We start from the raw sequence: 17,295 nt of genomic DNA, 5'->3' as shown, positions 1-17,295 counted from the left end.
TCGCAGACCGATTATTACTAACTCAGTCTCATACTAGGATGAAACAGTTGTCCGGTGCTTCTTGGTTCTCAAACCTTACTTAATTTAGATCAATATTCCATGTAAAACCTAATAAACTAATATGAACGGATTACCTGATACAATATCATTAAGTCCTTAACTATGACACTGAAGTATCTATCTTCTTCTATGCGAATGCTATTTTCTAATGAAATGTTAGTAATAAGGAAAACATAAGAAAATTGTCCATGTCGTATTATGCATATGCTCACTAAACTATTAATAAAGTGGCAAATAGATTCATTTTATTTATCTCTGAATATTTTGTATCAATTACTTCACTTTTCCCTTCACTATATTAATATTACAATAAAAATAAATCAGAAGGGGCTTTGTGGAGATCTTAGAAATTTCACTGGTTGAAATCATAAGTCAATTGGAGCTAGATCACCATGGAAAACCTGGAAGCACTGGACGGCCGTTTCGTCCTAGTATGGGACCTTTCACAGTTACTTTAGTTATACAAAACAAGTTATGGTCAAATATTTTAAACACTCGTTATTTGGGACATTATAGACAACACTAATATTTATATATACTTACAATAGTAAACTCCAGAAATATCCCGATCATTGATTACGGATTAGGATTATACATCAGAATTACTGATACATGTTTACTTGAAGATAAATCAAGTAGTATTATAAATACCCATACATTCTTTTGATTATTATTATAATATGAAGTTATACTTAATTACAAATACGGACACTGATCATCCATGTAATTTTCTTTTTTTAATTTTCAACAACCACAACAACAACAACAAAAATTGAAAGTTGTTATCACGAGTATAACGACGTTGATCATACTTCAAAATACATTTATGACGTAAACATTTATCAGACTGTTAAAATACTTATTTCGGAATCTCTTAAACTAATTTAGTTTATCAAGCGTAATAAACTTCTTCTAACAGAATATTTAACAATATGAGAAACAATCTTTTACATAATGTATCTTGAATAAGTGGATGTAAATCATCCAACCGTAACATATGTAATCAATTGATTCTACATACATACTTTAAGGTGGTTTAGAATGTAAGCACATTATACATTGTTTACGAACAGAAAATGTTTCATGAAAAAAAGTGAGAAGTGAGCTCAGATGAAAAGAAATAGCCGTTAGAAAAACATATTTACTGCGGAATTTATCTCAGTATTTTAATATTATATTACTAATGTATCAATGGAATTCTTGAACGGGAACCAAATGACACCTTTAAAATTCATGTATTTTAATATAAGTATTTGCTTTTTAAGTTTTTATACCCAGTCATGTATATAAATCAAAGCAACTTATTTGTAGTTAGGAATCAGACGTCCTTAAATGATTTTTAGGTATGTTTTTTTGATAATTCCTAAATTCTACACCATGTTACTGTAAATTGCATCACAAGGAATATAAAGTTAGCCGAAGTTATCACTATAGGGTTATAGAGATTATTAAGTATTTGATTGAGATCATAAACCGATTGATGTTACACCACCATTGAAAACCTGAAAGCACTGGACTGCCGTGTGGTCTTAATGTGGGACTTCTCAGCAATGCGCATCCACGATTCTGATCTTGGGGTTCGAACCCACAGCCTTCAGTCTCGCACGCGTACGCTTAACCTCTAAACCACTGAGTCGGCATACAACGGTGTTGATGTATAACCTTAATCAATCCACGAAATTGCGCGACCATCTTCTATTGTACTGTGGTAGATAACTGTCACTACCCAACACGGATTAGCACCACTGGCCACAGCTTCTCACTGGAACTCCGAGAATTCTCACATGAAACTAGTCACTAGTGAGCGGATAGTGACCACACGGCAGTCCAGTGCTTTCAGCTTTTCAATGGTGATCTAAGATCAATCGGTTCATGATCTCAGTCACAAGCCGGAATTCACGAAAAGCAGTTTTTTTATTATACAATTCATTTAGCATAATTCTAACTAGTTTTCAGTGTGTATGACTTAAACACTAAATTTTATACGAATACTTATGTGGCAAAATGTGTTTTTTTTGTGTTGTTTTTGAAGTAATTCGAAATTCCCATCAATAATAGTAAACTAGTTTGACAGTCATGAAAGACTGTGACAATGGTATAATCTAGGTTAGCTTTTAAAACACAATTTATCTAAATGAAAAAAAGCTATATTTTACAAATATTCTCATTACCACATAGAAAGATGATAAAAGTATTTTCATATAAATTTATTTGACAGGTAAAACAAATATTATTCATAGGTTTTTGTGCACACACCAAAACTTCTGTTATTCAACAGTGCACTGATATATTGGATTCTGATAAATCTGAATGAATCAAGTCTTGGTCAGATCAGTAGGTTATATATATAATTAGTAACATAAAGTATTTGAAACTTTTTTTGCAGAGATGAATGGTGTCTAGCGGTGAAATCTACAGAGTGTGTTTCTCCCTATATGGAACTCGTCAACTGAATGTATCTGCATCCCACAGTTGATGTTCACTTATAAATAGGAAAAAGTACGCTTTATGGTTTCTATTAATAGCCAGCATCTATTTCTTCTTTAAAAATATTTGAGGCAATCTACACAAGATTTATATATTCCGAAAACAAATCAATCCGTTTCAGTCCTGCATGTCAATGGGAAGTTTAAACTAACCATTACATATAAATTATTTTAAAACTAGTTTAACCGACTTATTACAAAAAAAAACATTATTCATTCATTAAATATTGCAAATCACATGAACGTGGATCATGTGTTTATGGGTGATCACTTATTTTTAGAAATAACTGATCCTGTTTTGGAGAGAATCCAGTAGAATGAATCTAAAACTTACAAAATCTTGATAAAAAAGACTCTGTATCATTACTGTATGGTAACACCAGATTCTTGAAAGGTAGACATCACAGAATAATCACCTACTGTATTTGTTCATGAAATGTGTTTACTGTTCTCAAAGCGTTTTATATTAGAAACACTTCATTTATATCGTTTATAATCTATGAAATTGTATAACTATGACTGAATAACCAACGAGGATTAGTAGATTTAGTGTAACTATATTTTATATGGCTTCAGCGAGATATAACTTTGATTTCAGTCATTCTGTCAAACATCTCGTATTTCTAACTATAACGTCTTTTTTTTCATGTCTTCAGATGATATCAATATTGTTTTAGAAATGTAATGGTCGAGTTCTGCATTTTTATGGAAGAAATGTTTTATCCTAGTTAATATTTGGTTGCATGCCACAAATATAATTGTCTTTACTGATATGAACTTCATCTGTTTTTTTAGTGTTCACATCAATCTAACGAGAGGATCAGGTTATCTTGGGCATTTATGAACACATACAAATATTAGATAAGTATAAATGTCCTTACATCAGTGAACAAGTGAAGCACAATTGAAGCACTCATATAAACTCACTTCAGATTTTCAGGCACTCCTTACTGTAAAAAAGCATTAAATGTTTATGGAATATTTCTTTTAAATTATAATTGCATATAAGTCTATTCAAGTAAATCCTAACAATCATTGAGACACATTGAACGGTTTTCTTTTGTTGACAACTTGTAAATCACTATAGTAAATTTCTTTTATTATATAAATGATAAGTATATAAGGCGGAATATTGAAGTTTTAAGTAAAAAGTAAACTGACAATTGTCTCAATAAAAATGTTATTACTCGTAATAAGAAACAACCATATTCCAGAGATTTTTACACTAGATTACTAATGGATTTTGAATTAGATTTTCATGCTATTCAAATGAAGAGAATGTTTTCAAAATTTTATTTAATAGCAATTTCTAAAGTAATTTTTTAAAAGACTTATTTGATATTTATAGTTTCGTAATGATGCACTGGGTAAAGCAAAGGTCGTATTCCTACGGTTGAAGAACATGTGGAATTCAAGCCAACATCAAAATCACAATCATCAACACAGAGGTCAAGACAGTTCTACTGTATGGATATAACACTTTGAGAAATATCACAACCATAATCAAATTAGTACAAGTATTTATAAACAATTGTCTACACAAGATACTCAATATCCGTTGATATGATGCCATCAGCAATGGTGTACTGTGGGACAGACTAAACCAGCTTTTGTCTGAAGTGGAAATTCGGAAAAGACATTGGAAATGAATAGGACATACATTGAGTAAATCATCAGGTTTCATCACCAAGCAAGTTCTTACTTGAAATCCTGAAAGGAAACTGAAAAGAGGAAAACCAAAGAACACACTCCGTCGAGAATTGGAAGCAGACATGAAAAGGATGAATGACAACTGGAACCAACTGGAAAGGATTGTCCAGGATAGAGTTGGATGGGGAATGCTGGTGATAGGCCTATGATCCTCCTCGATGGTTAATATGAGTGAGTATATAAGTAACAAAGTACTGATGTTTACTTATGTGTGCTTATATTTAATGTACTTATTGTAAGTATTTGAGGAAAATATTTAAATTAACTGATTTACAAATTGTTAATTAACCTTATTTATATTAGTTTCTAAGTTTTATACTATAGTTAATATAAATGGGAAATCAATTTAGATAATTGCCATATTTTTAAACATTAGTTTACTATCCTATTAACTGTATTTCACAGTATTTAATGTGCTCAATTTTTGATTATATAACTCTGATCTTGACCATTTTTTCAGTGATCTTTTATGAAGAAAACAAGATACTCAAACAGAGAATGAAACAGGAGATTACCAGTAATTTAATCTCAACATGATGCTCTAATTTTTATGTAACTTTTGTGCTTCTGAATCAGAAATTATAAACTAAAATTACTAGTGAACGAAAGAGACTGTAAGTTTTACAAAACAAATACATAAATTCACTGGTATGAAGAACTAATTTTTTGTTATTTAATGAGAATATAAGAATATAGAAGTAAAATAATGTTGGTGTAGGTGGCTTAGCCAAAAAACGTGTGTATTAATTAAAGTTGGACAGTGAGTAAGTAACGCACAATAATTTTCAGATTCTGTTCAATGTATTTTCGACAGATTGATTATACGTCATTTTAAAAATGGTAATATTATTATTAATGCCTGAGAAACTATCATTCTCGATTATCTTCTTGGTCTCAATACTCATTTATACATTTCATACACTCGAGTCTATCCTGATACTTGGGCGAGTAAACTAATAGTATGTAGAAAGCTCTTGTCGGCAAACGTCAAAGGAAATATATCCATATATCAGTCCATTAATATAGTTGTATACCTCAGAAAATGAAGTCAACTATTCAACCTAAAGCGTATGTTCGTATCCCTCGGATAGATGAAACAAATATTGGTTAATATTGTAGACATGTCAGTGTCTTTCATTAATCATCTGACCTTGAATTTATGTGTCTGATTATCTCTATATATCAAAAATCTTCATCAGAAACTTTTCCTTTTAGTTTCCTAGTGTACATATGGTTTATCTCTTAATAAATATCTTACTTTATAGTCAATTCATGTTTTAAATTAAACAATTACGTATAATTGAAATATGCGTGCATTTTGATGGTCAATCATAATTTATTCCCTGTTAAAAAAAGTTTACAATGAAAAAGTAATCACCTTCTGTCAGAATACAAAAAGAACAGAGCTTTATATTATAATCAAAACTTCTTTCTTAGATATTCTCTTCACCAAACTTCTTCGGCGCTATAGTCAAAAAACGCATTATTGCTACGACTTGTCCATAAAACAAGGGAAATTTCAACTTTTACACTCATTTATGTCAAGGGGAATTTCAACTTCACTGTGGGTATGAAGATCCCATTGTATTGAACAGAATACGGGTGAGGACAATCGAATTATATTTTGCACGAAATTATAGAGTTACATGGTAAAATAGAAAAATCATACTATAATAATTAATTTGTAAAATGTTCGATAATTGTCTCGAACCTCGTTGTTCTTGCATTTCCATACTAATTTCTTTCTATTCCCGCTCTTCCTTTCTTGATCTTCCCGATTTTTTGCCGCCAGACATTACATTCCTGACTCGCGTCATATACTACTTATATCAACATAAGTAGCATGCACTGCATCATGTATTTATTTATATACGATAATTTTTTGTTTGATTATATTTCCTTGAAAAAGCTTGGATCAGATTGTTAGGCAAAACGTTGGGTTTACTTCAAATTCATTCGCTGAGATTTTAGAAATATATTCTTCTTCTTTAATGTCCCATATCAACCCGGAGCACAAATATCATGAAACTATTCGATCAAATTCAGCCGAAAGTTCTTATTTATAATTATTCATTTTATGACCAATATTTGGATATATACAATCAAATAGGTATATAAACTAGTTGAGTAGAAACTATCAAATAGAAACTGTACTTCATCGAGTTTTTATTTTTGATGTTCGTTTAGTTTGTGATGAATACACTTTGACTAATTCATTCTCGACTAGGTTAAACTTCACTGGTCAAAGGTTTTCTTGAAAACTTCAAGAATGCATGTTCATGTTAATACTTATTAAGTTTTATCCCTCAACGTGTTGATAATCTCTTATTCGGATAATAATTACCATAAAATAAACTTAAAACTAAAGGAATAAAAGGAAGTAAAAAGATATTTGAATCACAAAAAATTAATGTATGCAATTTGATATACATATTTACATCGTGATATGACCTCGTACTAGCCCTATACATTTTTATGATTGCATTAAATTTAAAAACAGAACTAAAAGAAGTTGAATCTGCATACAACCAATCATATCCAAGTACAAAATAAGGATCTGTGCTTATATATGAAGTCTTTATTTATAAAATAGAGAATGGTGTGGTGCGTGCTACTTATGTTGATATAAGTAGTATATGACGCGAGTCAGGAATGTAATGTCTGGCGGCAAAAAATCGGGAAGATCAAGAAAGGAAGAGAGGGAATAGAAAGAAATTAGTATGGAAATGCAAGAACAACGAGGTTCGAGACAATTATCGAACATTTTACAAATTAATTATTATAGTATGATTTTTCTATTTTACCATGTAACTCTATAATTTCGTGCAAAATATAATTCGATTGTCCTCACCCGTATTCTGTTCACTACAATGGTTCTTCGGTTCAGTGTATACTGAATGTAATTGTAATTTTCATCAAAACTTACAATGATTGTTTTATGCGCTCATTTAAATAACTTTTTTAAAAAAATCACAGTTTAAAGAAAATTGTTTTAATAGAGAAAAAGAGAAAAATACTAAGAAAATATTTATACTTGGTTTGTTCCAATTATAATTCATTTGCAATTCATATCAACTGAATTACTTATTGCTAACCTATAAAACGACTTTCTATATAATACGTTTAATACTATTAATAGTAATATTAGTAATAATAATAATAATTGTTAATCCGTGAAAATACGAAATAAAATTAAATTAATTTATTACAAAAGATACTCATATATACTATCTAATGCACATAATCAGTAATATTGACTTAGATGAGTTAATTTATACAAAGATAATGTTTAAATTGGACTGAATAAAAGAAATAGAATAATAATAATAATAAAATGCTTTCTACTTCATTATCATATGTTTGAATACACCATAAAAATTTGACCTACTGACAAATACTTGGATTCAAATCCAAGATGAATAACAACGTTTCTGACTGAGATACATTGTTATGAGTAACAGTTTTCTTCAAAATTATAAATACACGCTTTTGATAAGTGACATCTAGCTTAAAACATTGATCTAGATTCTTCATACTCTTCAGCTCAATAACCTCATATAAGATAACATGTTAACTATGATGACATTGCAACTGGATCGGTAATACTCAGTTAGTATTGAAAACTGGAAGAATATGACATTAATTTATTACATAGCCATTTTTTTATTATTTCAAAATACTAAACTATGCAAAGCTGATGAGTTCAAGAACAAGATTATTTGTAATACGATGAATAGACATTTGAGGCGGAGATGTCATATTGATTTAAAACCTATTTGTTTTTAATATATTTTTCCTTAATGAAATACTACCTAAATGTTATTTGCAGTTTAATGTAGACATTTTTCGAATTTCCTTCATAAACGCCTATGAACAATCACTAGGTTCTTATATGGAACAAAAAAATACTGTTCCAAGTTTGATTTAACAGATTCACAAATACAAGTTATAAATAATGATAAGAGTTACCACCTAAAATTTAACTGCTATGACGTAACAACTAATAAAACGGCTTTATAAAAGACCACGTAAACTTAGTCTGCTGATAAACGATATCTTATTAATTAAATAAATCAGTCACAAACAAAAAAACGCGAAATTTGTTTCACATTACGGAATTCGCCGTCTAAGCAACTAATCATGTTTGTGACGATTGAAAATACATCATTCAAATGCATACAAACACATTTTAATCACATCACTGTCTGTAAGATGATAGATGATACATAGATACTTACGGTATAAACTATTCACGTCACTGAAATATTCCTAATGCATATGTATATTTAAAAAAAATGAAGTTCAGCGAATGGATCTCTTTTCAACAAATTTATTATTAAGCTGTACAGTCGTATGTATATGAAAATTTTTTTTGTTAAGGTAATAGTTCCGTGAGGAAATGTGAACACAAATAACCAAAATGTCGTAATAGAAAGATTATAATACTAGACTACGTAATACGAATAACAACAATAGACTTAATAAGTTAGTAACGAATTTTAACGTGAATGTAGTAAGATGATTAAAATGTTTTTGTTATAATAATTGTAGGTAATTAAAGGTAATAGAGGTAAGAAATGAATGAAGTGATATCATATACAATTATGAATAAAATAATGAGAATGTGAGATATAAGTAAAGGGAGAAATACAGTAATAATAACGGTAAAAAATTAAGGTCAATGCAACGATAACGATAGGACGTAATTCTTTTGTAAGCATAGTTCCGGCTTAAGCTCATGCATGGTAGGAGCGTTGGCTATTTTTAGGATTTGGATGCAAAGAAATCTAGGTAGTTATGGATGAATCGTACATACAAACTTAAAATCAAACTGTGGATCAGTAGAATGATTACAGTCGACTAGATTTTCAAGTATGGAACTTTTAACTGCTTTTCTGTCACCCTTGTAAAATAACACGGGGAGATGTTCCCGTATTTGAGTTGAAAGCGAGCCCTGGCTATGGCCAATGCACTTTACAAGAGCAGGTGAACTGGTAGATGCACATGGAGGCGACCAGATGGGGAAGCGCATCCCTTATGATTACAGAAAACAAGTTCATACTGGTCAACGTTATTCGCATTTCTGTCGCACAGAATGCTCTGTTTGTCGCTGTCATTAAACGATTTTTGATTACATTAGATATTCGATCACCTGTAAATTCTAAACTTATATAAAGGTTTTTCTTTGTAACGGAAGAATCTGACTCTTTGTAACAACAACTTCTTTTCATATTCTTATCTATAAATCGGTCAGGATAACCATTTTTCGTCAGCGTTTTCGACAAACCTTAAGAATGCAGTTGCTTAACTTATGTTCTGCTCAACTAAAACAAGTGCAACTAATGGTTCTCAATGGTGAAATACTTGAGTAAAAAGTATGTTCACAAAATTTTCACTGCTGTTCTATACTCACCGTCGATTTGATTGATTGTAACAGTTTCTTTTTTTTATTCATCAGTCTAAGAATTAAATATATCCGTTTATCTTTCTGTTATACTATACAGTCATAAACTAGAAATATACAATTTTATTTGAACTCCCGGATATGCAGGTTTGAAAATAATTTAATCATCAAGTAGGATTAAATCACGCCTGTAATAAAATCTCTTACCAAACCTTGAAATGAGCTTCACAACCATCAAAAGCATCTCTACTTTAAAATATGTTGTATATATTCCGATACTAATACACTGCAAACAAACACAAAATAACGTCATACTTGCTCCAATATATTGAAGTCATATTACAGTTTATGATGTCTGTTATAAAAACGAAATAAAATTCTGTAAAGATCTCGTCCATAAATTTAGTTAGTACATATTTGATCAGTACGTATTCAACGATACTTACTTACGCCTGTTACTCCTCGTGAAGGAGCATAGACCAGTATTCTCCATCCAACCCTGTCCTGGGCAATTACAATTAGATATTCAACGATAACATAGTTTTATTTTGAATGTATTTAAAAGGAATTCCATTTATTTATTCTGATCAAAGCGATGAAAATAATAATGATAATAATGCTGATGATAATGATAATAATAAGCAGCTGTTTTAGACCATATCTTTGTTATAATCCCTACAATTATGAAATTTTTTTATTAGGTCAACATTTCAATTAGTCCAAATTGAATCTTCTATCATCAACAATTAACATCAACAATCCAAATACACCATTTTGTTCCTTAAAAAAGTACAACTCGAAATTGTGTTCATATTTAATAAATGAAATTAAAGAAATAACTCTAAAATAATAATAATAACTTTAATCCTTCATAAGCTATACGATCAAAGTTTCTGTCATAAACCACCTCTAAACTGATCACAAGATGATTGAAATACAGGTAAATAAATTCTCCTCACGTGCTACAGATATTTATTCAAATTAATAAGCTAAAAGAATGATTCATTTTAAGGCAAACACATTTATTAAAGTTATGGCATAAGAAAACCAAAATTGTTAATTTATCTTATGAGCTGATTTACCTAGGTCACTAATGAAAACTAGAAAGCACTTGATAACTGTCTCGTTCAAACATTTGACCCTTCGGCAGCACACACCCATGACCCCACTGTGGATAGTCGAACCCTGAATCACCGATCTTGGATGAGGAAGTTTAATCCATCGGCCGGTGAGGCAAAAATTTCAATAAGTTTCCAGAGTTTCAGTGGCAGACCGTGATGTTATCGTGGATACACATTGCTGAAAAGTCTCATACCAGGACAAAACAGCAACCCTTTGATTATTAGTTACCATTAGTTGTCGAGCTAACATCCGTTCACAAAATAAACTATAAAAAACTTCACAATCTGCATAAACATCCTATACTAGTACAACGTTGTACTATTTAAACTTGTATTAATTTTAATTTGGTTATTTATTCTCTGAAGAAGTGACTTACACCAAGTCACGAAGCGTCAGAAAATCTAATTTTTCTACTCATTGGGATATTACAAATATATTATTTATTTATTTATAATAATCTACTCAATGCTCAATTTATTCGACATTATCAAATCAAATCTTGGCAATGATTCCTATATTTACACCGTTGTATGTTAACTCAGTGGTCTACAGGCTCGCACACGAGATCGATGGTTATGAGTTCGAGTCCCACATGCGTATTTGTGGATGCACACTGCTCAGAAGTCCCATACCAGGATGGAACGGCCGTCCAATACTTCCAGGTTTTTAATGTTGGCTTAGTTTAGATTGGCTTATGATTTCAACTATGAAAATTACTGCAGTCTCCACAAACCCCCATTCATTGATATTTCATCTAAAAATACGATCATTTTTTCTTAGTGTCTACATTTTTAATCTTGTCAACAAACTGAAATACATCATAAACGCCACGCTTAACTGAGATGCTGGAGATCAGTAGTTTAGGCGGATAATTTTGATGGAGTTTCGTTCTCTGAAATGGATGGATTCATAATGAGGCTTTCATTATTATTCTAAACAATACCAACGGCTCAAAACTCAGGTAGAAGTGGGGTATTCAAATTTCTCCACATATAACTAAAAGTATGTCGTGGAAACCTTGATATTGGTTGTTTATTATTGAACTTTAACCTTTCATTGTCTGCGTCTTTATCTAGATCGATTTCCGCCTTGATATGATTCCTTATCCCATATTCGTCCAGGCGAATCAGTTGGATTAGTTAAAATTATTCTGCAATGAGAATAATTAATCCAATCAATAATAATTTAATGATAACGAAATCCAACCCGGTTTACGAACGGATTGATATAAAAGGAGGGGTGATGTAATAAAACCAGAGCACATTATTTGAACAGATCTAACTCATACTTTTCTCATATACATAACATAAGCTATAGGGATTCGAACCTATAATCTTAGTTTGTGTTCAGAAGAAATTCGTGACACGTTTGTCTCTTATCTAACAGAACATGATATGATAAACACGTTTACTGAATTTTCCACATCCCGTATACGTTTGCCTTTTTTTACCTCATTTTATTGATATTCTTCACTATCTAGTTGTCTATACACCTCTTATTACGTAATTTTAGTGATGTTTTGTGATTAGTATTTTAACGTTTATTTATCCACATTTATTTCTATAAAACCTATTAGATACTGCTTAAATCTTCACTTTCATGGTGATTTAATTCCCAGCGTTGAACCTCTACATTTCGAATATACACCAAAATCATCATATAAAATATAAAGTAATGTTCAATAGATTCTAATTGAATTTATTTTTTAAACTGAATAGTAATCTCTATACAAAAGAAAGATAAAAATATAATTAGTTGTATAATTATGTTCATCTGTTTTTTCCAACAGATATCACCAGCTGTAGGAGCATTGAGCTCCAGGTAACACTGTACTGCTGAACTGTCTTAAAAACATTCAAACACCTCCACAACATCACTCAATTTAAACTTGGTAGAGTCCTAATAAAAATAAAGAGAATTCAGCGAAGAAATTTCTCTTTGAACAGTGAGAATATGGAATCAGGTAGATTCTAGAAAACATAATAACCGGTCGATGTAACCAAACAATAATCGAGATTTATCACTTATTGATTAGTAGTAAACATGCATTATTCTCTTGCAACTCGTTAATCTAAATATTTTTATGCTTGTTTCTTAAGGTCTGAAATTTTTCATCTCGATCTCATGTATCGTTATAGATCCCCATCACCGCATTGTTCTATAATTGAACAAAACGCTTATTCAGTCCTTAATTGTGTTCAGTTGTTTTAAGCCTAATGCAGTTGGTAATTAAAATTATCCTTAATTTTATAACAACTTATAGTTAGTAATAAACAAATGAATTGCTTTTTTCAAAACTAATTTTTAGATTCACTTTATGGTGTTTGTTTGTATCTTCCCATTGTTATTTAGGACCGCAATTGGTCAGTCTCTTATTAGTATATGTGCATCCTCTGCAGATTGCCTCGATATAGCCTTAAGTCACAAGATTTTTTTAAGCAAAGATGGGTGATGTCTAGCAGTGGAATTCAAAACGCACTTTTCGTCTTATTTGGTATTCGTCAAATGAATGTACCTGCATCCTAGAGTTGATGTTCACTCCGAGACTCGAACCCAGCATCATTCGCTTCAAACGCCATCTCGTTATTCACTTAACAACTGAGTCCTGATAACCACTGCTAGCCATCATCCATCTTTGCTGATAATGTTTTTGACTTGAAGAAATATCTAGATAATTCGCACAGTATACACATATGCTAACAAGAGACTGGTCAATTACAGTCCTAAACAACAATGGAATGATTTAAGTAAACGACACCAAGTAAATTTAAACTTTACTTTATTGTAAAAACAGGTGTTTAGCAGGTCTCAGTTGCTAAGTGGATAATGCGATGGCGTTTGAAGCGAACAGTACTGGGTTCAAGATCCGAATGCAGGTAAGTCCATCTGACGAGTAACAAACAGGATGAAACGCGAGTCCTGGATTCCACTACTAGTCACTATCCATCTTTGCTTATTACTGATAAAAATCTGTTAAAATTATTGTGCTTGTGTATTTTCCCTACCCTACTAGAAAAGCAATTTTAAGTATAAACAAATTTTTTAAAAATTTGTTTTAAAAGTAACCAAGTTATATCGGTGCAGAAGTTATTACAATGACAATGTTTCTAAGAGTTTTATTCATCAAAATGTCATATTATTATCATTAGAATATTATTAAATATACATTAGGGACTAATAATTGTAATATTAAAATATCAAGTGACAACCATTTAAAAGATGGTAAAATCACTTGTAAATGAAATATGTGCATTTCATTCTTTATAAAGTTTCAAAACATAATTGTCGTTAAGATATCATTTTAGTTTGTTTATATTTTCCTAAAATATTTCGAATAAAATGAAAGAAAATAGTTTTCTATTATGTAATCATGAAATAAATTTATTACACTCAATTTCTATTCAGAAAGAATTTTCTGTTAATTATCATTTTATGTTATGAATGAGCGGTTTAACCGAAAGACTATTAATCACATAAATTTTAGGCGGAGAAATATACTTTAGTGGTGAAGAAGATTTGTAGCTCAGGTGGATGGTTTTGATGGAGTTTTGTTCTCTGAGCTGGATGGTGTGGTCGTGAAGCTTTCATAGGAACAAAAATCAAACCAATGGGAGACACAACCAAATCAAAAGAGTAAACAATGACAAATTTAAGGTCAGCAAGAACCAATCAACGTTGAGGTGTACAGACCAAGCTGTGAAACGCATATGGACAAATTCGAACACTTCACTTCTATCTGACGTTTGTGCTGATGATGTCGTTCAGAAGAACGATGAAAGCTCCACGATCAAACCATCCAGCTCAGAGAACAAAACCCCATCAATATACTTTAGTGTTATTTATCAAGTAACCATATATATAAATTTACTATTACGTTAACTGTCATACAGATGTAAAGAACGAAGAATATTTGAATGAACAGTTATTCCCAATAATCTTGACATCAGGCTCTACAGTCATAAGCCCATAATTATTGTGTTACTTTACAAAGGTCAATACAAGGTATGCTAGTGAATATTATATGCTAAAAACGATTAATTGTTGCATATTTGTTGGTGTAAGTACTTTAAAACAGTGTCGTTTATAAACCAGAAAAGTCATTCACGAAAGTTCAGAATGATTTGTTATAAGATGTCAAGTTTTAATTATATAATGAGAATAAAACAAATCACATGAATAAAACGCATAATAGAAGAATTCTATCGATATTATGAAGTTATTGATGATAATAATAATGATCATAAGGTATACTGAGAAGGTGATAATTATAAGAAATTTGTGTGATTTAGGAAAGATAAATGTGTAGATTAGGAAAGACGTAGGACAAAAAATTTGTGTTTGAAGGGCGGCGCGTTAAGAGATTGATAATTTCAGGTTCATATATATGGTGATCCAGTGGCAGACCAAGGTAAACATGGAGCCTGAATATAACTCTTTTGAATACATAAATTAAGTCTTGGCTCAGATGTATAGAGGAGTTGTAATCTGGCTCCTTTAGACAGATTGTTTGGAACTTCATGCAAAAAGAGGCTTAATCTATTTTGATATAATGTTCGCTATCTGCCAAGTAGGAAATAATAGTGGCGTTAATCGATCTCGCAACACTTTTGCTCAATCATATATGTCCATGTACACAAATACGTAAGGATAAAGAACTTTGGGTACGGCATACGTAACTGCCTCTATAGAATTATTCGACGAAATATTTTAGAACAAAATATAAGCATGGAATAAAAAGAACAATTATTCACTAACACCATATGCCTAAATCTATAGAACATTACTCAGTTATATAATTTAATAAGTTTCAGATACGTTTCGCAAACTGTAAACTCAATTTCGTGTAAATTGTGCATTATCCAGAAAGTTTATGAATTAGTCTCCATATTTGACTACACTCTAATTGCTTATTGATTATGTCTAGACGCTGTCAATAGTTATCAGTTATAAAGATCAGTTCTAAAAAAACAACAGTAAAAAAACCCATTTAAGTGGTCACAACAACACACTGATGCATTAAACAATATACCAATTAACTTATCGCCTGGAATCATCGATAGATTCACCAGATAATAGTATGTATAGAAAGTGGAGTAAGATAATCTACTCAATCCAAAGAATATCGATGACAATATTTTTTCAGCAAGATATCATCATATAAAAACTTTAAAGACTCGATTACAGGAAATACGTATTTTTTAACTTACATTATTATAGGATATAAAATTTAACTACAAAGGAGTGGAGGGGATTGAAACAAGAAATACTAAAAGACGAATACAATCAATGAAACTATAATTTGTAGGCAACCTTCGAGCGATGCTAGACTAACCTTGAGAGCGTCCACTTAATAACAAGGACCAAATGAGGGTTATAAACCTGTATGAGGAATTATGATTATAATTTACTCTTGATGGTTAAGGTTAGGAATTAGATTTCGGGTTCTCATCTCGAATTGACATCACCTATAATGCCAAAACTCTATTTATCGAAATGGATTAGTGAATTTCGCGTCAAAATCCGAGATCTGTCATACATGATTGCTTCGCTCATAAATTATAGTCTCTTCATACAATCTTATCAAGCATAAATTACAGAAATGACATTTATTCTTTTAATTTTGAGATTGAACAAAACAGAATGCAAAGATAAGGCATACATTTCGTTCACTCGTTTTTATTGTTTGTTTTCCAGGAACAACATAACGAACTATTTAATGTCAAGAAAGTATTTATTAAGCTTTTCATTCACTTTTAAATACAAACAACTAAATGATAAAAATTTTTTGAATAATGGAAAATCATTTCAAAGCATTGTTAGGTCAAAATAAAAGGTAACGTTCTTTTAACAAAGAAGAGAAATAATCAATTCACTTGGTGTTGTTCACTTGAATCTTGTATCTGAGATGCAAATAAATCCATCTGACGAGTACCAAATAGAACGAAACGCGCGTCCTAGATTTCATTGCTGGTCACCATCCATCTTCGCTCATAATGCTTGTGGCTCCAAGCAATATCGAAACAATTCGCACAAGATGTACATACGCCAACAAGAGACTGATTAATTGCAGTCTTAGACAACAAAGGGAGAATATAAAGAAACAACACCAAGCGAATTTAAACTTCATCCCATTGTATAAGCATATATCTATCAGGACTCAGTATCTTAGTGAGTAAAACGATGGCGTTTGAAGATGATGGTACTGGGTTTGAGTTCCAAAATGAACACCAACTGTGAGATGCAGGTAAATCCACCTGACGAGTCCAAAATTAGACGAAACGCACTTATAAAGAAGGGAAATAATACTAAACTCTCACTATCTAAACGATTTGTGCATTTAACTGTAATTAGTTTTATGAAAATCAACTTAATGTAATAGTTTTGCACACAGTGACATCTTAAAGTTAATTAGTTGTAATTATTTTAAGCTAAGAATGTATTTATCATAATGAAAAAGTAAAACTATATAAATTAAACATCAAAGGTCAATATAAGCACGAATAAATTGTGAAA

This window comes from Schistosoma haematobium, chromosome 1, assembly GCF_000699445.3.
Source record: "Schistosoma haematobium chromosome 1, whole genome shotgun sequence".
NCBI lineage: Eukaryota > Metazoa > Platyhelminthes > Trematoda > Strigeidida > Schistosomatidae > Schistosoma > Schistosoma haematobium.
The sequence above is the reverse complement of the archived record's forward strand: the minus strand, read 5'-3'. Positions refer to the sequence as shown.